Source organism: Schistocerca piceifrons, chromosome 8, assembly GCF_021461385.2.
Source record: "Schistocerca piceifrons isolate TAMUIC-IGC-003096 chromosome 8, iqSchPice1.1, whole genome shotgun sequence".
NCBI classification, from domain to species: domain Eukaryota; kingdom Metazoa; phylum Arthropoda; class Insecta; order Orthoptera; family Acrididae; genus Schistocerca; species Schistocerca piceifrons.
Genome location: NC_060145.1, coordinates 348,615,648 through 348,642,542, shown reverse-complemented (window position 1 = coordinate 348,642,542; position 26,895 = coordinate 348,615,648).

The window sequence follows — 26,895 nt, the reverse complement described above, 5'->3', positions numbered from 1 at the left end:
GAAAGCATGCTGTTACAGCGTGATTACCTGTAAATATCACATTAATGCAATAAATGCTCAAAATGATGTCCGTCAACCTCACTGCATTTGGCAATACGTGTAACGACATTCCTCTCAACAGCGAGTAGTTCGCCTTCTGTAATGTTCGCACATGCATTGGCAATGCGCTGACGCATGTTGTCAGGCGTTGACGGTGGATCACGATAGCAAATATCCTTCAACTTTCCCCACAGAAATAAATCCGGGGACGTCAGATGCGGTGAACGTGCGGGCCATGGTGCTTCGACGACCAATCCACCTGTCATGAAATATGCTATTGAATACCGCTTCAACCGCACGGGAGCTATGTGCTGGACATCCATCATGTTGGAAGTACATCGCCATCCGGTCACGCAGTGAAAAATCTTGTAGCAACATCGGTAGAACATTACGTACGAAATCGGCATACATTGCACCATTTAGATTGCCATCGATAAAATGGGGGCCAATTATCCTTCGTCCCATAATGCCGCAACATACATTGACCCGCCAAGGTCACTGATGTTCCACTTGTCGCAGCCATCGTGGACTTTCCGTTGCCCAATAGTGCATATTATGCCGGTTTACGTTACAGCTGCTGGCGATTGACGCTTCGTCGCTAAATAGAAGGCGTGCAAAAAATCTGCAATGGTCCCGTAATTTCTCTCGTGCCCTGTGGCAGAACTGTACACGACGTTCAAAGTCGTCGCCATGCAATTACTGGTGCATAGAAATATGGACGGGTGCAATCGATGTTGATGTAGCATTCTCAACACCGACATTTTTGAGATTCCCGATTCTCGCGCAGTTTGTCTGCTACTGATGTGCGGATTAGCCGCGACAGGAGCTAAAACACCTACTTGGGCATCATCATATGTTACAGGTCGTGGTTGACGTTTCACATGTGGCTAAACACTTCCTGTTTTCTTAAATAACCTAACTACCTGGCAGACGGTCCGGACACTTGGATGATGTCGTCCAGGATACCGAGCACCACATATGGCACACGCCCGTTGAGCATTTTGATCACAATAGCCATACATCAACACGATATCGATCTTTCCCGAAATTGGTAAACGGTCCATTTTAACACGGGTAATGTATGACGAAGCAAATAGCGTTCGCCCTGTCGGAATGTTACGTGATACCACGTACTTATACGTTTGTGACTATTACAGCGCCATCTATCACAAAACGAAAAAAGTGGTCCAACTGAAACATTCATATTTCTTTACGTACTACACGAATATGTAATAAAAATTGTGGGTTCCTATTTTTAAAAAACGCTGTTGATTTCCGTTTGACCTATGGCAACACTGTCTAGCGGGCCAACCCTAGCGCCATCTGGTTTCCCCCTTCAAGCTAGACAGCTTTTGTTCTTTGTAGTTTTTTCGTTTGATGCTTATTTCGTGAGATATTTGGCCCGTTAACGATCAATGTACCACCCTGTATATGTCTCCTTCTTTTCTTTTTACTTTATTTAAAGTTAAAAGTAATTCTTTCGAAATAATTATAGTGTAAAAGGCTTCAGCTAAATTCAAAGTGGAGAGTTCACGACGACAGTAAAGTAACGTGAATAAACAATTTATTGTATAATAAATTTCACTTAAGAGGGAGAGCACTCGAAGTGACGTTAGAGAGGCAGACACACTGAATTTACGAAGGTTGACTGTTCAGGCGCTGAGGGCAGCAAGGTTCGATTGTTTATGAAGACTGAAGATATATGACAGCGCCATTTCGTAAGGAAGTCAGAGAGCAACTAGAATGTCCTACAACAGTCCTGGCATAGGTAGACTTTCTGTGAGCTGAAAAGCGCGATGAACGGATATGTCGAAGGAGAATCCACATACTGGTCTGCTATGCGATATCTCAATGTATCGCTAACGTCGTAAAGTAATCCCTGTAGTTTCTTAACCCTTCAGGTTGAGAATTATTTATTTTAATAACGTTCTGAAAACAAGTAATGGAGAACAGCACCTAATGATTTACTTTCTTCTTTCAGTTGTTGTATGCTTTCGCTCACTGCAAAATTGAGCACGTTTGTTATTATTCAAGGTGCGGAAGAATGTGTCCAGTGAAGAGAAGTGTCAGCTACGGTATTGCTGCTCTCGGAACATCAAGACGCTGCTAGACAGCGTGGGAGATACAATGATAAGCCAAAACATTATGACCACAGCCCACCGTGAAATTGGATTCCGCCTGATGGCGTTGCGGGCACATGACGCGGCAAAAAAAAAAAAAAGTGTGTAAACGGATCAGACACTGACGGGGCATGATCATAGCGAAGATATGGGCTGCCAATGGGGAAGTCGATTGAGATAAGACAAAGGGCAGATTATTATTACGCAGCGTCTGTGAACGAGTGTCTCGAAACCGAGGAAGCTGGTCGAATGTTATGCTACTGTCATGAGTATCTAAGGAAAGAGGTAGATGGACATCCAAGACTCTTCACGGAACGTGCCTTTCGGGGTATGGTCTGCTCTGTAAAGTAGGATTCTACGTTGTTGAATACGAAGCTCTCCAGCAGACCACTCCTACGTGTTCACATGTTGACCCAATGGCATCGTCAATTACAACTGTAGTGGGCACGGGACCATTGGGATTCGACCATCGATCAACGGAAACTTGCTGGCTCTTTGGGTGACTCACATTCTTGCTACACTAGGTCGCTGGTCGTCTCCACGAAAGCCTTCATCGAGATGAACGTTGGCTCGCCACTGACACATGTTGATGGGGGTAGTGTTATGAGAGACATTCTCCTGCTCTCGCATGTGACCTGTGGTAACAATGGACGACACGTCGACAGTTGCGAACCACTTGCATCCCTTCATACTTGATGTGTTCGCCGACGGCGACGTCATTTTTCAGCACTATAACTGTGCGTGTCTCGGGGACAGAACCGTGCTACAGTCGTTTGAGGAGCGTTACAGTGAACTGACGTTGATGTCTCGGCGTCCAAATTCGCCTGCTATCAATTCTATGGAATCTTTTCTGCGTCGCTATCGGGCGCCAAGCACGCAAATCAGCGGCCCGTTATCGAGGCAAATTACGTGACCTGTGCGTGCCACGTACCAAAAAACTGTCGGATATCTGATACGTAGAAACAGCGATCTGTTTCGTTCCTTTCGTTCCGAAGACTGGTAAACAAGTAATTAAGCAGTTGGCCACAATATTTTGGCTGTTCAGTGTAGGTCACATGTACGAACGTTTCTGTGAAGTTCATTTGGAATTTAATTTAGTAGTTGGTAATTAATACTGTTCTCAGGAACTGCTTCGAGTTTCCGAAACAGCATCTGCATCGTGACTGCAAATGTGTCGCACCAGGTACACAGAAGTAGCGTATTGCACAGGAAGTGATTACAGACTAGCGAGAATTTCTGATGTTTTGTCTTTTGCTCAGTTGCATTGTGGGCAGCGGGTGGAAAATTTTCTATTGTTGCCATTCTCAACACAGGCTCTCTAATTACAATGTTGGCAACCAGAAAGTGATTAGCAAAAACGTGATGCCTGTAATTAAACTCACTGTGCCCACTGTGATGGAGAAATAGTTATTGATCATTGAAGTTCATGACGGTGAGGATTTAGGATTATGTCTGGGATTCACAGAAAATGCAGTTTACTATAACAATTTTCACTGTATTCCAGACAAAAGTTTACCCAAGCAATGCTACTATCAGTTCTTGTACTATCAGAGCTGTTCAGAGTGTATTGCGCAGATCCTATTATCCCCAGATAACGAAACTGTTCAATAATCGTTATCAATGAAAATGTTCAAAGTGAATCCTCGCCAAAATTTGATGTTAATACTCATCATACGCCACGCTAGTAACGGTAGAATGTCTGTCCTGCGACGACACGTGAAAATACAACATACACAAACTGAGAATAAATCACTGAGGTCGTTCTGCAATCAACACTTTACCACAACGCGAACTCATTTTTACGTGCATACCGAGTTACCTAATACGGCGTCCAAGGCTGTTCTTGCCACTGCACAGATGCGACACGGCTTCCGACAAGGAGTGCGCGCTGATACGAATCAGGGGCCTGACTAGCTCGCAGCGCTCTTATTTATATAGACGCGGAGCGGACCACCGCAAGCGCAGCTGACAAAATTTGCCTTCCGGACTAGCTGCTGGGGATAGTAGAGCACCACTTCAAGTTACTAAATAGTTAATTGCTTCATTCGCTGATTAAGATCTCAGTTTAACTGTGCAATCAGCACACAGGTAAGTCTCTATAATAAAATTCTGATGTGGCTAGGTTAAATACTTTTGGCGAGAGATTTATTTTAGTTGCACTGCACGCAATAGATGAGCTCTATGCTACAGTTATAGTTCTATAGCTACCTTTTGGAAACTTCTCACATCTTTGTTATTATAGCTTTATCTAATCACTTACTTAATCTATCTTGCTTCCATACTTTTAGGACACAAAAGCAGAAAATCGTGAATTTCAACCAAAATATTGCTTTGTGAGAGCCAGCATGCTGTTTTCATCAAATGACAATGAAAAAGAAATCTGAATATAAATTTTGAAGTTTCTAGCTCCTTCCTGTTGCGCCGCTGATTTTTATGTAAAGCATCCAAATTTCGAAAAACTGTTAAAGTTATTAAACTGAAACTTAACGCATTATAAGTTTAGCATCACTCCTGACATGCTATTAACTTTTCAGATTATTTACTTTACTTTTAAGGTATTGCACAACATTCGTGATGTCATAGGTAGTTAATATCGGCTAGGCTAGCACACAATGGAAAGCATATGAAGTCTATATGGTGTAAGTAGGCTGCTTCCCTATAGCATGACAGCCGACAGGTCGTGTGTTTGGATGATTAAGTCCGGATATTTTCTCTCTGTAGTGAGTACTTTTTTCGTACTAAAGATGTTCACTCGTCTAAATCAATAAATGCCCTTTACAACTGTATTAATCCATCTCTTCGTGAAGTTGGCTTGCAGCTTCTAAGAGGACAGTATTCCTTTTAATTAACTTCAACAGTTCCCACTTTTTATTTGTGGCTGACCTTGTACTTTTGAAGTTATCTCATTTTATTAAGATTACTACTTATTAATAATTGTGGGAGAGCAGGACTATCCTTGAGTGCCGAACAGACGACGTGCTAAAACGTCAGGGTTTGATGCGATCATGGCGTCTTAAAAATAGACAGTTGTTGGCATGCTCCTGTCCTGACTAAACTTCAACATGGCCCCTATACACTCATGTAACTGGACACTGACACCCAGACGATTCAACTTTAAACCTTTCTGATTTTGGTTTTGTGCACAGAAATAGCGTTCTTCCAGAAACGGCGATAGTAAGGAGGGATTAAAGAATATTTCCCAATATACCAACAAGCCTGCTACCTTACAACTGATGACCCAAAACATTCTGATCACTGCCTACAGCGAGATACGCCAGGTAACATTTCAGGAACGTGGTGTAATAACTGAAGTATACAAGTGGAGCGAGACGGAGTACGAATGATTCTGTCGACTATAAAGATACAAATGGGGAATTCCACCGTCATAAGCAACAACAGGAGAGCTTCTGTTAAGTTTGGAAGGTAGGAGACGAGGTACTGGCAGAAGTAAAGCTGTGAGGACGGGGCGTGAGTCGTGCTTGGGTAGCTCAGTTGGTAGAGCACTTGCCCGCGAAAGGCAAAGGTCCCGAGTTCGAGTCTCGGTCCGGCACACAGTTTTAATCTGCCAGGAAGTTTCGTAACAAATGATCAGATATTTAAGTCCTATAGCGTAGGAATGAATACCACGGTAAAGGCATAGCAGATCGGCTGTTAGCATGCTACTATGATGAGCATCCATGCAAAGTGCTTGAATCATGATGAACCATGACAGGGTACTGGACGCCTATGCCTCATAACAAAATTCTGAGTTCGGAGGCTTGTTTGCTGGCGGCTTCGGTATAACGTATCGATACCACCCCACTGGCGTCCTGCAGCTGCCAACTGAATTGCAAGTTCCCGTATGACGCCGATAGCGCTCACTTGTAATCTGGTGCACACCATGATGCACTCCCACGAACCACGCTTCCAGTGACTCCGTATCGTGAGCGCTCTCTGCTGTCGTGATGTAGAATGGCTAGCGGCAGCAGATCAGCCCACTTGCATTTGGTGCGGTGATCTACGTTAGATCTCATAAAAACTATTTCAGAGCACACCGGTCAGCGAACGCGACTCCTAGTAGCAGGCGATCTGTATGCGTTTCCATGTAGAATTTACGATATCGTCAATTACCTTTGCAGTATTCATGGGATCACTGAAATTCTGCTCTGCATCAGATTGAACGTCTATCCACGTGGAATGAATGACGTACTTTGTTATTCGAAGTCAACGATCGAGTCTGGATACAACATTAGCCAGGCAAATGGCAGCTCGAAGCAAGCACCGCATGACGGATGCAGGCCGTTGGCGGCAGTATTATGGATGGATGGCGCTCTCCTGCGCTCGGAAGAGACCTGTGGTAGTAATGGAAGCCACAATTACAGCTGTGGACCACATGAACATCATTAAGGACCACCTGCATCCTTTCATACCTCATGTCCTCCCCGACAGCGATAACGTCTTACCACAGGATAAATGTCTGTGTCACAAATCTACAATCATGTGATAGTGTTTTGGGGACAGTGAATCCACTTTGATGTTTTAGCCACAAAATTCGCCTGATCTGAAGCTGATGGAACACATGTGGGATGCTATCGGGTACCCAAAAAAAACTACCCCATAATGTATAGGAATATTTGTGGAATTTCAGGGAGAAAAACAAACAGATGGAGAACACAGAAAAATCGATTACCACAGGGCAATGTGCTCGCACCATTCTTATTCAACATTAACGCTAGTGAACAGCCATTACCCGAAGGAACACAGAACTATATTTTATGCAGATAACTGTGCAACCATTTCTAAGGCCCATTTTGAAAACATCGAACAAACCTTGTCTAGAGCCCTGGAAGAATTTATCACCTTCTACAATGACAATCACCTGAAACAGAATCCTGCCTAAACTCTGACCTGTGTATCCGTGCTCAGGAACAAACAAGCATCTAAAAACCTTCAGATCTTCGGTTCTTAAACTCCATCTTGCTCTCATATAGTTAGGAGTGGCTCTATAGCGTACAATGACATGTGAGAAACACTGCCTAAACATGAAACAGGAACAGTATGCAGGAAACAACATGGTACGGAAACCGACACATAATATATGGGGAGCTCACCCACGCACTTTAAGTATTAGCGCGGTAGTGCTGTGTTACTCCAGTACTGATACGCATGTTAAAAGTCCAACCATGTTAGAAACATAGACGTGCCTCTTAATCAGATCTGTCGCATTATCACAGGTAGTATAAGATCTACACCCGTAGATCGACTACACCGTCTTGCTCACATAACCGCTCCTGAAATTAGACGCAACATAGCTGGTTGATGCGCGAAAAGTAAGGCTATGACTACAGAAACCCATCACTTATATGACTCTCAGACACCACATCCTCAATCGAAATCAGGGAGGAGTTTCTTGGCAATTACTGAAGCTGTTACAGGAACACCATTGCAAGCAAGGGTCTCAAAGTGGCTCGGGTATGTCAGCATTTGGAGAAATGAATGGTTACGAAGAAAGAGCTCCCTCCATGTCATTCTGAGAAGTGAAAAGCATGTACAGCTCTCAACAGACTGCGCTCAAGACCAACGAGATGCAAGACAAACCTTCAGTTATGGGGTCCTCATGTGAAGTCGTTTTCTTCTTGTGCTGCGCAAGCTAACAACCATCTAATACGGTATTCTTCCTCTCCAGCCACATGCTTTATGAGAGACTTAATAAGTGTCACACTGAATGCCTACACTGAATGCCCTCGACGTGGAAAATTGCTGGTCATCCACCGTGTACACTGATGTCAGTGATCGATTTTGTTTTGTAGATAATGGAATGCGTACTTCTGATTCGATAATAAATTATATGTGCATAAAAACCCAGTGCCAGCTACCTCCAGAAACCTACCATGTACACGTAGAACCCATGCCACATTCATCATGGCTGTGTGATGTTCCGAAGTTGCACCAACATGTCATTAAGTAGGTGTTTATAATGTTTTTGCCCATTGTGTTTATCTGCAATAAATGTAGGTAGTAATAAAGCAGTCTATGCTTCTCATATGAGGAAATGCAGATAATACCAGTTGGGTACACTAGAAGAGCATGAAACTTTTACTGAATGGAAAACATGTTCGATAAGGAACAGTCTCATCAACTGTTAAAAGAACGAAGCCTTTTCTGAAGTACTTGCTATTACCTTCTCAGTAGTTTTTGTTTATTTTCTATGTTGGGGTTATTTTTTTAGCTTGCACATGTTTGATGGTACATCGACTTACGAAGTGTACTATATCGGCTGTTTAACGTACACTTGATCCGCCAGCGACCATTTTTCCACTCTTAACACGCGCTTATGGGCTAGCGTCATCTAACCTGTTCCCAGTATACATCTAATTCACCTACACCCGTGATTAAGTAATTTTTTGATAGAACTTACTTTGACCATAGTAAATTTGACAATAAATGCTACATTCTGAATATATCAAAGTTTCATACACCGAAGCTACAAAGAAACTAGTGTAGGCGCGCGTATTCAAATACAGAGATTTGTAAAGAAGCAGAATATGGCGCTGCGGTCGGCAACGCCTATATAAGACAATAAGTGTCTGGCGCAGTTGTTAAATCGGTTACTACTGCTACAATGGCAGGTCATCAAGAGTTAAGTGAGTTTGAACATGGTGTTATAGTCGACGCACGAGCGATGGAACACAGCATCTCCAAGGTAGTGATGAAGTAGGGATTTTCCGTAAGACCATTTCACGAGTGTACCGTGAATATCACGAATCCGGTAAATCATCAAATCCGCAACATCGCTGCCGCAGAAAAAAGATTCTGCAAGAACGGGACCAACGACGACTGAAGAGAATTGTTCAAAGTGACAGATGTGCAAGACTTCCGCATGTTCTTGCAGATTTCAGTGCTGGGCATTAACAAGTGTCACCGTGGGAACGATTCAACGAAACATCTTTGATATAGGCTCTTGGAGCCGAAGGACCACTCGTGTACCTTTGATGACTGCACGACACAAAGCTTTACGCCTCACCTTGTCCCGCCAACACCGACACTGGACTGTTGATGACTGGGAACATGTTACCTGGTCAGACGAGTCTCGTTTCAAATTGTATCGAGTGGATGGACGTGTACGGATATGGAGACAACCTCATGGATCCATGGATCCTGCACGGTAGTAGGGGACTGTTCATGCTGATGGAGACTGTGTAATGGTGTGGGGCATGTGCAGTTAGAAAGATACGGGACCGCTGACACGTCTGGATACGAGGCTGACAGGTGACACGTACGTAAGCATCGTGTCTGATCACCTGTATTCATTCATGTTCACTGTGCATTCCGACGGAGTTGGGAAATTCCAGCAGGACAATGCGACACCTCTCACTTCCATAATTGTTATAGAGGGGCTCCAGGAACACTCTTCTGTATGTAAACACTTTCGATGGCAACCAAATTCCCCTGACCTGAGCATATATGGGATGGCTTGCAACGTGTTGTTCAGAAGAGATCTCCATCCACTAGTACTCTAACGGATTTACGGACAGCCTTGAAGGATTCGTGGTATCAGACCTTAGTCAAGTCCCTGCCGAGTCGTGTTGCGGCACTTCTGTGGGCTCGGGGGGCCATGCACGATATGAGGCAGATGTATCAGTTTCTTTGCCTCTTGAGTGTATTATTATGTGGTTAACTGTTGCCTGCAGTTCCACCAATAATATTGCAAACCGATACCAATATTATAAATTGAAAATTAACTCTATTTGTTATGCTTTCACGACTAAACCAGTGAACCGATATCGATGACATTTGGTATGGCGATAGCTTGAATTTTGGCAGCAAACATAAACTGCTTAAGAAAAAAAAAGGTTGTTATGTGAAATAGGGAACGGAACACCTGTTAAAGTTGTTGCATGATGTAGACGTTTTGTAATCTGTATGGTATTTATTATTTCCTGCAATTTCCATATCTATATCTATATCCATAGCTGCATCTATAGCTCGATGCATATATTGGTGCTCCAGTCCACAACTCCCCACAGACTCCTTCACAGCATTGCTGAACTGAGGCAATTGAAAGCGGGAGAACACATATCACGAACTATACCAACCTAAACGAGTAGACAACTGACGGTAGCTGACGTTATTGCACATATTGTAGCTTACTCACTATCACACAACATAACAAAAATATTGTTATGCAAGCACAGTTATTGGTAACAGCTAGTATGTCTGTGTCTCAAGCAAGTTTGCTGGCATGTACTGTTGTACTTTCAGGATTGAATGCAGTTGTGTGGATTGCTTTGTAATTTAGTTTCTTAGCATTTTCCGGACCGTTACTTCTCTGTGTGTTTAGACAGAACATCTGACACTAATGATGAATTTCTAAGGACTCGAGACCAGTTATGATAGAATTTGTGCAATACATGGCTAAAAAAATAAATTAGTGAACTAAATATAGAAGATAGTCGCTGTGTTTCTTTCATATAGTGTGTGTAAGCCGCATAAATCTAATTCACATGAACTATATGATAGGGATAGCAATCCACTACTTCGGCTGTCATTTGAAAATGCAGCCCATGTATTCTTTCAATCTGCTGATGTTTGACTGTCATATTTCCCTTTCTCCATCCAATAATCTCGGTTTCACGCTTTAACTACAATTTCGGCTCCACACAATGGAGAATAAGGTTTTATTCGATACTTATATGTAAGTTTCATACTAAAATACTTATCGAAAATCATATTGTGCTTCATCAGCTGCTTTGAGGAAACCATATTATTGCTCTCAATCTAAACTGAAAACAGATTATCACCTTAGTTCATACATTTAAATGACAACACAAATTTAGTCTCTAGAGATGTATCTGAAGAAAACCCCGCACGAACAGGCCACGATACCGACCGGCCGGTCGCACAGGCGTCACTGGATGCGTATTGAAGGGGCATGTGGTCAGTACACCACTTTCCCGGCCGTTTTGTCAGTTTACAAGACCGGAGTTGCTACTTCTCAGTCAAGTAGCTCGTCAGTTTGCCTCACAAGGGCTGCCCGCTTGCCAACAGCTCTCGGCAGACCGGATGGTCACCCATCCAAGTGCTAGCCCAGCCCGACAGTGCTTAACTTCGGTGATCTCACGGGGACTAGTGTTATCACTGCGGCAAAGCAGTTGGCCTATGTTATACCTGGCGGAATAAATTTTATGAACAGTGGTTAAAATTTATATATTAGTTTCTCACGTTCAGCTTTATTTGTAGAGATGAGGTGTAGGAGTGAAAGTCATGCATGTGTCCAGATATTCGCATACGCTACGAGATGGGTAATAAACAATGTGTATTAAATCTAAGAAGAAATAATAAGAACGAAGGTCAACAATGAAATTCTCAGATTTAAGAAAAGGTGTAAAAAGGAATGTAGTCTTCCTCCCTACTAGCCAATCTGAATATCGAATAAGCAATCACATAGAAAAAGTACAATCAGAAATGGAATTAAAATTCGGGGTGAAAGACTATATGTGATACGATTTGTTGATGCTAGTGAAAGTGAGGACATATCGAATTATTTGAACAGTGTAATGAATAGAGAATATTGATTGAGAGTAAGCAGAAGAAACAAAAGTAATAAGAAGTGGCAGAAACGAGATTAGTGATAAACGTGAAAAAATTATTTGGGACCTCAATGTAGAAAAACTGAAGGAATTTTGCTACCTTAGGAGTAAGATAATGTGTGGCAAATGAAACAAGGAGTGCACAAAAAGCAGAGTATCAGAGACAACGGAAGCAGTCCTAACGAAAAGAAATCTGCTAGACTCAAACATTTGCTTTAATTTTTTTGAAATGTGTACCTGGATCACAGCACTATACAGAAGTGAATCATGGACTGTGGGGAAGCTGTAAGATAAGATAATCGAAGCGTTTGAGATGAGATACTAGAGTAGGATGTAGAAAATTCGATGGACTAGTACATAAGAAATGAGGTTCTCCACACAAGAGGCGAGGAAAGAAATGTGCATAAAACACTGAAAAGTGACAAGGTGGGAGAACCGCTGTTAAGACTTTAGGGAATGAGTTTAATGGTACTAGAGAGGGGTCTAGTGGGTAAAAACTATAGGGTTGGAATATATCAACAATTAACTGAAGGTACAAGCTTTAAGCGCCCATTTACAGACTGAGTGTTTAGGAAATCCTCGCACGTGTACAACCCCTTCTGCAACCCGTCTGGCTGTGCATGGCGACCGGCGACCGACTGACAGACCCTACCTGCTAACAAATAGCACAGGATGGGCACACTATACTGATGGAGTGTGAACTGGCAGTAATTGAGTCAGGGCCCCAGTTCACAGGTGGACCTGTCTGCTGAGCCACCCGACGAGTGAGTCTGCCTGAACCTCCTCAGCTGGATACAGGCGCTGGGCTTGCGGTTGGGACCGTGGTCCGGGTGCGTCGGTTCCACCGGCGAGCCCCTACCTGCTTATTGAGACGAGCCACTTGCCAACCGCCACTCCGTCATTACTGTGTCCAGTTATGAGTTAGTTTTCCAAGTGTATGGTAGGTGGAGTCCGCCAGGTGGTCGCCATCACCACACAAAACCAGATAAGTTGTAGCTGGAGATGGATACTTCGTGTACACGTTTCGCCAGAGGATGGGCTGTGAATGGGCCCCTGAAGCTGACTGTGGGGGGCACCGACTCACTCAGAAAATGAGTTGGCCTACCGGTTCGTCTGTGTGTGGGGGACTTTATGTACACCAATCTGCTCTGTGTTGTGGATGAAGATGTTGTCTCTCGAGTAGAACTCGTGACAAGCTGTACAGAAATATTCGGAAGACTGATGATAATAAGAAAATGCAAATTAAACCATAAACAAAGAATTCTGCTATGCGGACACTATATCGTGGCAGTTTTAAGAGTGTGTTTGAACTATTCTTGCGGAAGATACCGGTAGAGGTCGGGTCTGAACTACCATTGCCAATTGCAGCTAACAATTGCGCTATAGCCACTACCAAATGCTTTATGTACACCAATCTGCTCTGTGTTGTGGATTGCTTGTTTTTTTATTATTTTGGAGTGAGTGAAGTGACTAACCTCTCTGGATAAAGGGATTTGAAGGAGACTCTCGTCAGGACAAAAGGAATCGTGGAACCACAGAACGTGCACGTAGGATCGGCAGCCCTTCGAGCTGGAGACGGGGCTTAGCGCCCCACACTGCTCCTCTCCCCTTGGGCAGTCTAAGTTCTCGTTTGTTTACCGCCGAGGCCGACTGCCACGACATACTGTCCGCATAATACACACATCAACATAAGTTATGCATCACCCCGATTCCAAGAACTCCTGAAGATAGACGTGGACTGTGGATATTGTATCGAGAAACAGCCCGTTTGACTGTTCAGGGATGTTACTAAACCCGCCAAAAAGATATAAACAACCATGTATGAGCTCCGCCTATTAGACGGAGGGGTTCCGACAGCCGGTAAGTTCCAGTCATTCTACCAGGAAGGAGGTACACGGCTACTGTTGTCTGTAGTTCCACCATGTCTAGCCGGTCAGTACCGCGGTTCGATCACGTCCACATTGTTTACTTTGTGCCAGGAAGGGCTCTCAACAAAGGAAGTGTCCAGGTGTCTCGGACTGAACCAAAGCGATGTTCTGACATGGAGGAGATACAGAGCGACAGTCAGTGTCGATGACATGCCTCACTCAAGCCCACCGAGGGCTACTACAGCAGAGGATGACCGCTACGTAAGGATTATATGTTCAAATGTGTGTGAAATCTTATGGGACTTAACTACTAAGGTCATCAGTCCCTAAGCTTACACACTACTTAATCTAAATTATCCTAAGGACAAACACAAACACCCATGCCCGAGGGAGGACTCGAACCTCCGCCGGGATCAGCCGCACAGTCCATGACTGCAGCGCCTTCAGACCGCTCGGCAAATCTCGCGTGGCGTAAGGATTATAGCTCGGACCCCAGACAGCAACGCCACCATGTTGAATAATGCTTTTCGTGCGGCCACACGTTTATGTTATGATTGAAAGTGTGCGCAATAGGCTGTATGATGCGCAACTTCACTCCCGACGTCCATGGCGAGATCCATCTTTGCAACCACGACACCATGCAGAGCGGTACAGATAGGGCCAACAACATGCCAAATGGACCGCTCAGGATTGGAATAACGAGTGTCACATATGCCTTCAAGCAGACAATCGTCGGAGACGTGTTTGGAGGCAATCCGGTCAGGCTGAACGCCTTAGACACATTGTCCAGCGAGTGCAGAAGGTGGAGGTTCCCTGCTGTTTTGGGGTGGCATTATGTGGAGCCGACGTGAGCCTCCGGTGGTCACGGATGGCGCCGCAACGGTTGGACGATGCGTGAATGCCATCCTCAGACCGATAGTGCAACCATATCGGTAGCATATTGGCGAGGCATTTGTCTTCATGGACGACCATTCGCGCCCCCATCGTGCACATCTTGTGAATGACTTCCTTCAGGATAACGACATCGCTCGACTAGAGTGCCTAGCACGTTCTCCAGACATGAACTCTATCGAACATGCCTGAAATAGATTGACAAAGGCTGTTTATGGACGACGTGACCCGCCAACCACTCTGAGGGATCTATGCCGAATCGCCGTTGAGGAGTGGATCAATCTGGACCAACAGTGCCTTGATGAACTTCTGGATAGTATGCCACGACGAATACAGGCATGCATCAAAGCAAGAGGACGTGCTGCTGGTTATTAGAGGTACCGGTGTGTAAAGTCACCACCACTGAAGGTCCCGCTGTATGGTGGTACAGCATGCAATGTGGGGTTTTTATGAGCACTAAAAAGGGCGGAAATGATGTTTATGTTGATCTTCATCCCAATTTTCTGTACAGGTGCCAGAACTCTCGGAACCGACGTGATGGAAAACTTTCTTTGAAGTGTGTACACACCCACGAACCAAGTAGCAGAAGTCAATATTGACGGACTGTTTATGAGCATAAACTCAGATTTCGGTTAAGAAGCTTCGCTTGATATAATGTCGACACACGTTGTTGGCTAAGTTAACTGCTTCATGTGGGACCTATCCTGCCTTGCAGGGTAACTACGTGCATAATATCAAACTCCTTACTGCTGCGCACCTTTCACAGGAACAGATACGAGATATCGAGCGCAGTGTGGAGCATTTAAGTGCCACCATCGGGGGAGGAAGTTGGGAACAGCGTAAGAAGTGGCCATAAATAAAAACAAGGCGCTCGGGAGGAAACTTTTCCCCGGCAGAGGTCAAGCGCCGGAAGAGAGCGAGTCGTGAAGTGGGCTCAAGGGTGCGACCCTCTTCCGCAAACCAGCGCTGGAATATTTCCGGGGGTGCACCGCGCAATTTATTCACAGCAGCTCCGGCGGCCGGCGCCGTAAGACGGTCTTTGCGGACGGGTCCCGGAAAGATGGGGGAGGTATGGCATAGTAGCGGGGGGAGGGGTCGGGGGGACGAGGCGAGGCGAGAAGAAGAAGTTCCCTGCTATCGGAATCGCGGTGCGAGCGACTGGGAAAAAGGGGAACCTCACCTCACCTCACCTTGGCTCGCCTCACCTCAGCTCGAAACAGTTTCGGCAGGCCAGTGGGCCCCGGCCGCGGCTGCAGCTGCAGGTGTATAACTTGCCCCCGTCTCCATACCTCACTCCGCCGCCGCTCAAGTCGCGCCAACTTTTACGAGCCTCCTTGCCGCCACTCCGCGGCACCCTCCACCGCCGCAGCGATAACTTGGCGGGGGTGGGAGGCTCGGGGGTGCGGCGGGCGAGTTTGCCGTCACTTGGCGCCTTCCGCCGGCTTTGAAGGCAAGCTCTGCGTACGGCTGCTGTAAATATACGTAAATGATATTAGCCCCTTGAAAAGTTTCTTCCTGCTGCCAGACTGCACGCTCTAGAATCAAGCGGCTGCCTGGCTCGTCCTGGTCCGTCAGTGTCCCTGGTGATTGTGTGGGCAGACGACCACATTTACCTACGCATGCTAATTCAGTGTAGGCCTATTTATTATAAAACTACACATTTATATAGGTTACAACACAGTCTAACATATTCGACAGCGACATTCACCTCAGTGAAAATTGACAGTCTGGCGGAAGCACACTAGCGCCCCTTGCGGCTGAACACAAATCGTAAGATTGATGTGTTTTCTAAAATTATTTTTTACTTATCTGAGGAAGTAGTTGATGGACACAGTCCAGTCACACGAATGTGACCACTGCTATTGTTCGACAGCGTGCAGTAACTTCTCCAGAAATCAGGTGACAGCACTAACAGTGGAGGGTATATAAAGCGTCTCGAAAGGGGGGAAGGGGGAGGGGTGTTGTAACTGCGACCGGGACGGTCGCCGGGTAGCAATAACGAAAAGCGCGGCGGGACCCGCGGAGAGGCCCGCGAACAACAACACAACGGGAGAAGACAGACCCGACCAACTAAGGACTGAACGAATACAACAAGATCGAACAACGGAGTCACAAGAAAACAAACACGTCCACTCGTACACAGAACAACGAAGTAAGCTGTCTAGCGCGAAGCGAGGTGTCAAGCGACGTTCGCGAGATTAGACTGGCTGGCTGAGCGAGAGGCAGGCACTTAGGTACGCTATCGAGGGCGCCGCTATTGGCCGCTGGAACCAGGTGTTCGAGTGTGGCGCCCTCACAGCTTCCGGCGCGATGGTGCAGAGACCTCTATGGGTCTTCGACGTCCATGACGTCAGACGCGGATTCAAATTCCTCGGCGCGCGGTACCAGAGTGTGGAGGGGGGGAGGGGGTTGGGGGGGGGGGCGGAAGACGGTGCAGTCGTTGTCGTAATGCGGAAACAGAGCGATCTATCTGACGTCTTCTCTGAACTAAGTTTGTAACGTGGGCTGGAGTTGGGTTCTTTGGGGAAGAAGACCAGACATCAAGGTCATCGGTCTCATAGGATTAGGGAAGGACGGGGAAGGAAGTCGGCCGTGCCCTATCAAAGGTACCATCCCGGCATTTGCCTGGAGCGATTTAGGGAAATCACGGAAAACCTAAATCAGGATGGTCGGAAGCGGGATTGAACCGTGGGTCCTCCCGAATACGAGTCCAGTGTCTAACCACTGCGCTACCTCGCTCGGTCTGTTTGTAACGTGTACATGTACTGCTGTGGTTAAAGTAATCCGAAGCACGGAATATAGTCGACGTACCGCTTTGCTGTAAGAGTGCCGCTGATAACAAGCAAAAGGTTCCTGCTGTGAAATGCAATGTTTCTTGGACCGTATGACGGGCGGCAGTCAGCTTGGTATCCTACCGCTCCCAGAGGCGTCTCCAGACACGTCTTTGCTGGACAACGGGGCTCAGTTCGAGGACGGACTCATGACTTGACAATTCTACTCCAGTTAATGAGATTTCAGGCCGAAGTGGTGCCTGGAGAAGCCCTGGACTGCAGTGGGGTACCAGCCTCAATGTCGCCCGCCGTGTGGTCCGACATCTAGGTGTGATGCTCTGCGGTACCGTTCCTTTTCATTCCAGGACCTCTTTGGTTGTCATCCGCGGCACCTTTACATCACAGCGGTTTATCGACGATATTATGTGCGCCGTTGTGTTGCCCTTCTTGGCAAGACATCCTGGGTTTAAATTTCAGCAACATGAAACCCGCCCTAACATGGTGGGAGTTTCTACAGCTTGTCTTCGTGCTTACAGTGGTCAGCAGAGTCGCCGGATATCTCTCCAAGTAAGAATGTTCGGAGCATCATGGGAAGAGCCCGCCAACCAATTCGGAATTTTATCGATCCAGCCATCCAATTGGACAGAATTCGGCAAGACATTCCTGAGTAGGACGCTCAATAACTCTGTGAAACAAGTCAAGTAACTGCTTGCATAAGGACCAGAGGTGGAACAACACATTATAGATTACTTTTGAACATATTATGGGAGTGACAGTGGTCAATGTGTTACAAATATTTACTGTTAGAAACAGTCTTGATCACAATTTATATATTACGGTGTCCGGTTTCGACCACTACTGCGGTCACCTTCAGACCAATGAGTAAGAACCTCCTTCTGCTGGAGAATCACTACCAGTTTCGACCACTACTGTGGTCGCCTTCAGACCAATGAGCAAGAACCTCCTTCTGCTGGAGAATCACTACTGACACTAGTGATTCTCCAGCAGAAGGAGGTTCTTACTCATTAGTGTGAAGGTGACCACAGTAGTGGTCGAAACCGGTAGTGATTCTCCAGCAGAAATAGGTTCTTACTCATTGGTCTGAAGGTGACCGCAGTAGTGGTCAAAACCGGACACCGTAATAAATAAATTGCGATCAAGACTGTTTTTAACAGAAAATATTAATAACGCATTATAGACTTCCTCAATTTGTCAATCTATTTGTATTGAATGTATCATCAATAGTTTCTAAACTTGTATTCCATTGTCTGTCTGTACATGCACATTGTGTCTATCGATTTGCTTCTCTTTCGGATAATGCCTTCGTGGTGCGTCGTTTCTTTTGTCTTAAGGTGTGTATCATTGTACGACCTCTACATCGGAAGGTGTGACGTCAATTACTGATAAACTGAGGCGTTATGTATAACTTTTTTGTTACTACTTTATTTCCAATTCGTTTCTCTACATACTACAGGTAGTAGTCCTTTTACGTCGCTGAAACATACCTAGAAAAACGTGTCACTATATGACACATAGTTCAGGACATAAGACATCATAAACACTGAGCTGCGTGATATTGAAGCTGCAGTGCTAAATTCACCAGATATACAGGTGAAATATGTGTACAAATACGTTTGAAATATGTTTAAAATATGTAAAATATATTTGACTTTGGCGTATGTTAGCAAAGCCATGGGTAAAACGCCAATTTAATCTCCTGGAATGGTTTCAGCCAAATTTGCTCCATCTATTAGTTACAATCTGGAGAGAAATACTATGGGGGTAAGAAGAACCAGCCTCCTCTTGCGGCGAACGTGATAATGCAGACAGAGAAGGGAGGAGAACGTAACAGACAGAGGGAAAGGAGCAGATGGGTTGGAGTGAATGGACAGAAAGTGTGGGGAGAAGGATAGAGAATCGGGCAGAGGTATTGCAAAGACAGGAAAAGGGAGGGTAGGGGGGAATGGAGGTGGTGTATAGAGGGAGTGGGTGTAGAACATGAACATAGAGGAGGTGAAGGAGAAGAAAGACAGAGAGAGGGTAAGGAACAGGTAGGCTAATAGAATATTAGAATAAATACACACCTGCTCAACGCCGAGTACTCAGCTACTTTTAAATAAATATTTGGGGTATCACTGCTTGCTAATACCCACAGACCTAATTTGGCGTTTCACCTCATAATAAAGTTGAAGTCTGGACTGAAGATACTACACTACTTGCCATTAAAATTGCTGCACAAAGACGATGAAGTGCTACAGACGCGAAATTTAACCGACAGGAAGAAGATGCTGTGATATGCAAATGATTAGCTTTTCAGAGCATTCACACAAGGTTGGCGCCGGTGGTGACACCTACAACGAGCTGACATGAGGAAAGTTTCCAACCGATTTCTCATACACAAACAGCAGTTGACCGGTGTTGCCTTGTGAAACGTTGTTGTGATGACTCGTGTAAGGAGGAGAAATGCGTACCATCACGTTTCCGCCTTTGATAAAAGCCGGATTGTAGCCTATCGCGATTGCGGTTTATCGTATCGCGACATTGCTGCTCGCGTTGGTCGAGATCCAATGACTGTTAGCAGAAAATGGAATCGGTTGGTTCAGGAGGGTAATACGTACGCAATGCTGGATCCCAACGGCCTCGTATCACTAGCGGTCGAGATGACAGGCACCTTATCCGCAGGACTCTAACGGATCGTGCAGCCACGTCTCGATCCCTGAGTCAACAGACGGGGACAACAACCATCTGCACGAACAGTTCGACGACGTTTGTAGCAGCATGGACTATCAGCTATGAGACCATGGCTGCGGTTACCCTTGACGCTGCAACAGAGATAGGAGCGCCTGCGATGGTGTACTCGACGAACCTGGGTGCAGGAATGGCAAAAAGTAATTTTTTCGGATGAATCCAGGTTCTGTTTACAGTATCATGATGATCACATCCGTGTTTGGCGACATCGCGGTGAAAGCCCATTGGAAGCGTGTGTTCGTCATCGCCATACTGGCGTATCACCCGACGTGCTGATATGGGGTGCCATTGGTTACACGTCTCGGTCACTTCTTGTTCGCACTGACGGCACTTTGAACAGTGGACGTTACATTTCAGAGGTGTTACGACCCGTGGCTCTACCCTTCATTCGATCTCTGCAAAACCCTACATTTCAGCAGGATAATGCACGACCGCATGTTGCATGTCTCGTACGGGCCTTTCTGGATACAGAAAGTGTTCGACTGCTGCCCTGGCCAGCACATTCTCTAGATCTCTCACCAACTGAAAACGTCTGGTCAATGGTGGCTGGGCACCTGGCTCCTCACAATACGCCAGTCACTACTCTTGATGAACTGTGGTATCGTGTTGAAGCTGCATGGGCAGCTGTACCTGTACACGCCATCCAAGCTCTCTTTGACTCAATGCCCAGGCGTATCAAGGCCGTTATTACGGCCAGAGGTGGTTGTTCTGGGTACTGAATTCTCAAGTTCCATGCACCCAAATTGCGTGAAAATGTAATCACATGTCAGTTTTAGTATAATATATTTGTCCAATGAATACCTGTTTATCAGCTGCATTTCTTCTTGGTGTAGCAATTTTAATGGCCAGTAGTGTACCTTCGCTTTTAAAATTGGAGTTCTGAGAAGTGAAATCAAAACTTACCCTTGGTGATATATGTCTCTACATTCTTACATTTTTCATCAAGCCACTCCTGCTTAAGCATTTTGCCGCGTCGATCTCATTTTTGAGACGTTTATATTCCTTTTTGCCTGCTTCAGTTACTGCATTTTTATATTTTCTCCTTTCATCAATTAAATTCAATATCTCTTCTGTTACCAAAGGATTTCTACCAGTCCTCGTCCTTTTACCTAATGGATCCTCTGCTGCCATCAGTATATCATCTCTCAAAGCTACCCATTCTACTGTATTTCTTTTCCCTGTTATTGTCAATCGTTCCCCAATGCTCTCTCGGAAACTCCCTACAAACTCTGGTTCTTTCTGTTTATCCAGGTTCCATCTCCTTAAATTTCCATCTTTTTGTAGTCTCTTACTCTTTAGTTGATAATCAATAGATTGTGATCAGAATCCACATCTGTCAGAATGCACATCTGCCCCTGTAAATGTCTTACAATTTAAAACCTGGCTCCTAAATCTACATCTACATCTACATCTACATTGATACTCCGCAAGCCACCCAACGGTGTGTGGCGGAGGGCACTTTACGTGCCACTGTCATTACCTCCCTTTCCTGTTCCAGTAAATATAAACTATTAGAAAAATATAAACTATTAGAAAAATCAAACTCTAAATAAAATCAACAACAATGGCAATCTAGCAACCAAAGCATAAAGAATTAAAATAAACACCAGCCTGCAAAGGCTCAGGTTGATAAATTTTCGTCTCCCTTCACTATCTGAATAATTTCTTTTATCTCATCATACATTTCTTAAATCTTCTACTGTGGTAGGCGCGGGCTTCGTGTCTATTTTGACTACAATAGTGCGTTCACTATGCTGTTGGAGTAGCTTATCCACGATCCTATTTTTTTATTCATTATTGAACCTTCTCCTGCGTTACCCCTACTTGATTTTGTATTTACAACAATGTATTCACCTGACCAGGAGTCTTGTTCTTCCTGCCACCTAACTTCACTAATTCCCACTGTATCTAACTTTAACCTATTTAAATTTTCTAACCTACATGCCCGATTAAGGGACCTGACATTCCACGATCCGATCTGTAGAACACCAGTTCTGTTTCTCCTGAAACGGCGTCGAACTGAGTAGTCCCCGCCTGGAGATCAAAATGGGGGACTATTTTATCTCCGGAATATTTTACCCAAGAGGAGGCCATCCTCATTTAACCACACAGTAAAGCTGCATATCCTTGGGAAAAATTACGGCTCAGCCAATCATCCAAACTGCTGCCCCTGCAACTACTGAAAAGGCTGCTGCCTCTCTTCAAGAACCACACATTTGTCTGGCCTCTCAACAGTCTCCCCACCAACGACAAGTTCCATGGCTCATATGGGGAACTTCACTGTTAATGCTTGCATTGACTTTATGTAGCAACCCTCTTTACTGTTCACAAAAATATTGTAGGAGCCTTCGTTAGTCCAGGCCAAGTCCCAGGATGAACGTCAAGTCAAATTTCAGCAAGAAAATTTATAGAAATTGTAATGCTCAGCTTCTGTGCTGTTCTGAAAATGAAACACCTTAATTTAAATTGTTGCAGGTTGTGCGTCTTTTGCAGAGTTGAATTCATATTTACTACGTAACGGCGGCAGCTGCAGATCTTCAGCGATGATGCTCGAAGATCTAAAATGCTAAATGCTGAAAAATCTGATTACTCAGGAAGATGCGTTCGACCATTAACATCGAAAGCAAACATAAGAGATAGCGAAACCTTTAATGGCGCTCTTTAATATGGAAAAATTAACATGACCTCGGATATTATCGTAATGTATCTCTAAGATACATCTTTCCAAACATATGCTTATTCTTGAATGATGATATCACTTAGAATAAATAATTTTTGGTAAATAACTTACATATTACTTTTGAATATACAATTTCTTAGCGTTTTGTGAATGTTTGCTAGAAAAGGTTCAAGTTGTTGTTTATTTTTTGCTGTTCGTAAGGGCATGTTTTATGTAGTAACTTAAGCATTTATTTGTGATGATTGATTTGTTTAAATGAGGACAAAATTTTTCATTTTTGTTCTTTCACTGGCAAGAGACAAGAATCATTGACAAACCGAAGTATTAATGTATTAAAAGAAACACTATATTTTATCGAATTAAATCATGAAGAAGTATGTGTCTTGTAACTGAGAAAATGTTAAGAGAATACTTAACGTCTTCGTCGATGTACTTCGAGCTTAAAGAAAAAACTTTTAGTGACAGTTGTTTGAGACGGCTATATTAAAAAGCAAAGCTTACGGAAGCACATACTAAAACGAGAACAGTATACAACATTTTCAAAACAGTTAGAGTGGAATTTTATCATTTCTCGTGTTAGAAAAGGCGGTGACAGCATTTAGTATTTTATTTATTTCTCCTAACATCTGGGTTTCGTAAGTGTGCTACAAAGATGACCTAGTTTACGCTAATTATTATTATTCCGGTAGAACCAACTTTAGGCACTACACCCTCTGCTACCATCAATCAACATGCCCACGGATCCTCCACCCCGCCTTTGGGGCCAGGCCCATCTTCACAGCATTAATTCCGCCAGTACCTCGTCTCCTACCTTCAAAACTTCACAGAAGTTCTCCTGCGAAAAAGCACTCGACACCAACCTAAAGACTTTAAAATACAAACAAAATACATTAGTAAGATCTGAGTTAGCATCGAATAATACCTTTTGCTTTCAGGATTTATGTGTAATTGATACATTAAATAATGATATTAAACGTGTAAAATAAAATATTTATCCCTTATAGTAAACTGAAAAGGTAAATAGAGTGATGTGGTAAAAGTACTGTACTCTGATTAAACAAACTTTGCGACTGACTGGTAGATTTTTCATCTGAGGATTTTCTCGGAGCCTTCTTAGTAATAATCTATCACGTGGAAGCATTATGTATGGCAGCAGAGTATGTCGCGTGATGGATCTTAAATAAGCAGATCAAGAAATACAGGAACAACTGGGAGGACCGTAAATAAACACCGCCTTAGTTGTGATCCAGACGCCGTTCGGTTTTGTTTTGCCACTGTGTCGGTGTCGAGCTGGATGCCCTTGGCCGTGATAAAGACGCGCTTGGCGTGGATGGGGCACAGGCTGCCAACTGGTCGACGAGTTATGTCTCGCTGGATTCCTGCAACGACTTGGCGGTCGAGCCCTGGAAGCGGGGGTTGGTCCTGAACTCCTGCTCGACCTCGTGCACATGGCGCTGGAAGAGCAGCTTACAAATGAGTTGTGATGCCGACGGTGTTTATTCACTATAAGAAAAGGGAGGGCGGTTTCCTAGAACATGGCGTTAGTTACGGAAGGACCGTTGAACCGTCAGATCGGGTGGTTCACAAACAACAACTCAAGTGCACATGTTATTCCAAAACGTTATCGTGGAAGTAGGGGCCAGGAGGTGCTGATGCAATAACACACACTGCTAAAGATACCTTTTTATTTGAAAACTTTCTCAATAATAAATTTTAAGTCTGGCGTTTCTGTAACAAAAATAATTTCAAAACCATTTTAAATAGCTTGACAATTTTCATTATGAAAAGGAGATTACCAGGCATGACATTAATAACTTGCCAATAATGACATTTTAACTTTATATATATATATATATATATATATATATATGACAACAGTAAAAAAAACTCTTTTAAATATAGCTCTATGTAAAGGATATTGCAAGGGTTGACGTTAACAATAAGATTTTTAACTTGTTATATCAATAAGGGAACAATTCCAAAAAGAACTTTAAGCAAAAATAGTTGTCTCTCGCCAGTTATATAACTTATATTTGTTACAAGATAAATGTGAATAAACCAGCACACAAACCTTCACATTAAAGGCAGTTCCCCTCCCCCCCCCCCCAAAAAAAAAAAAATTCCTTAGCTCAGTGAGGGAGTGACACGTGTAAAGGGGCCCAAATCACAATAGGCGGAATAGTTATTGGTGGTCTACAGGGCCACAGCAGATCAGCCCCAAAACTTCCATTACAAGCCGCCACCCCCCCCCCCCCCCCCGAGTTACTCAAAACCAGAAGATGTAGTAAGGGCGGTGCCTGCACAGACTCCGAACCACAGAGACCCATGACACCAATCCTAAATTACCCAATCGTGGTGTGAACGACAACGGCCCGACCAAGAAGTAATTACCACATTGTCGCGGACAGGCAAACGAAAACTGTGGTGGGACGACCCCAACAAAATCAGTGGTGAAGAAATTCATACACTTCACTAGAACTTGAGTATTCAACTTCTCAGACTCCACCCCAACGCCGGGAACACGTCGCACTTCCAAACGCACGTCAGAGCCAACCGCTGCCAGTGGTTTCTACGGCCGACAAGAAAACATACGGTCCCACACGCCGATCTCCTGCACCACGGCTTCTAAGCTTCATAGGCCACGTACATGCGGGTAAGGCAGACTTAGCCCCTGACGGCCAAGAGGTCGGCCAAAACACGTGGTGAGCAGTTGACGACCCCCAGCAACAGGGCCCCGCTCGCGCCACCACCTCTCCCGGTCACCGCCCAGTACGTTCTCCTCGATCGTCACGCGACCGTACACTTGCTCCACCTCTCGGCAGAGGGCAGTAGCGATCCAAACAGCGCGCCAAACCGAAAGCGCCAGCGCAAACACTAGACGCGAAGCGGAAGCACTCCACCTGGCACTCTTTTCCAAGAGCCGGACACAACTACGGCTCAACCGTGTCCCAAGAATGGAAAATAACACAAAACATAATGATGCGTTTAGAAGATAAGAAATGTAGTGGAAAATAGAGACTGGTATACGATCAGTTTATAACAATTGACGATGTCGGTTACTAGTCTGAGACGAAATGTTTGGCAAAGGAGAGGACTTCGTAGAGGAGCACCGCATAGAAGCAGTCATAAGACGGATGACCAAAAAAAAAAAATCACCCAGTATCTTTGGGAACACCGATGAATTTTCTGCAAAGAATAATAATTTGAACCAAAAGGGTGTTAACAGGGAAATGCCCAGTACGTGTAGGATGAAGAAAAGGTAGAAGAATTAGAAGAAGAAGACTGCAGAGGTGGGACACAGTGTCGCAGCGTGCAGCCAGGCACCCTTGACGAAAGATTGTGTGCACACACAGCACAGCGAACACGTGCCGCTCTGGAAAATAAATGCGATTGGCCGATGACTGGCCGCTACTCTCTGCTGGCTGAAACAGCAGTGAAAACGTTATTTTAATCAGAGTGTAATATCTACTCCTCTGGATCTGACAGGATCTGACGCAATTTATGCAATCCCCACATCAAAATTAAATTCGGGATGTTTGGTACGTGAGTAACATACTGAACTAATCGATACTACACTGCGAAGTAAAATGAATACATCAATACCCACAGAAACGAACACTCATACCTCACATATACTTGTATCACAGCCAGAAGCACACCATAAGGTTGCCTGCGGAACATGAACGTAGATGTCGGTATGTGAAATATAATTTCTATTCATTATTAAGTGTGGCACGAAACGCGTTGCCCCAGAGTATGTAGCTTAACAATAGCATGAAGTAGCAAGTAGTGTGTGTGTGTGTGTGTGTCTGTGTGTGTGTGTGTGTGTGTGTAGGAGAGCGAGAAGTGGATGCGGTAATGATGGTACGGCGCACGGCGCTACACCGCGGCTCGTAAACTCCGCTCGGAACCGAGTGTCATTCAGACGGCTCCGGGCGGCTACACAGGCAGCGCGATGGCGGCGCCTGCGCACAATGGGGGGATCGCGGCCAAATTTATGTAACGAGGCGCGCCGACAAGCTGCTGCCGCTGCCGCGCCGCCCTCGCCTTACCTTTTGTGGCGCACAACAGGCCGCTACAAGGCCCGCCCCTCGTACCTACAGCCCGCTAACTGCGCTGCAAATAATAACGGCGATAAAGTTAAACGGGCACCGCCGCTTCTTCTCCTCAGCCGAATTTCGCAGCGAAAATGAATGTGCGACTATTGTG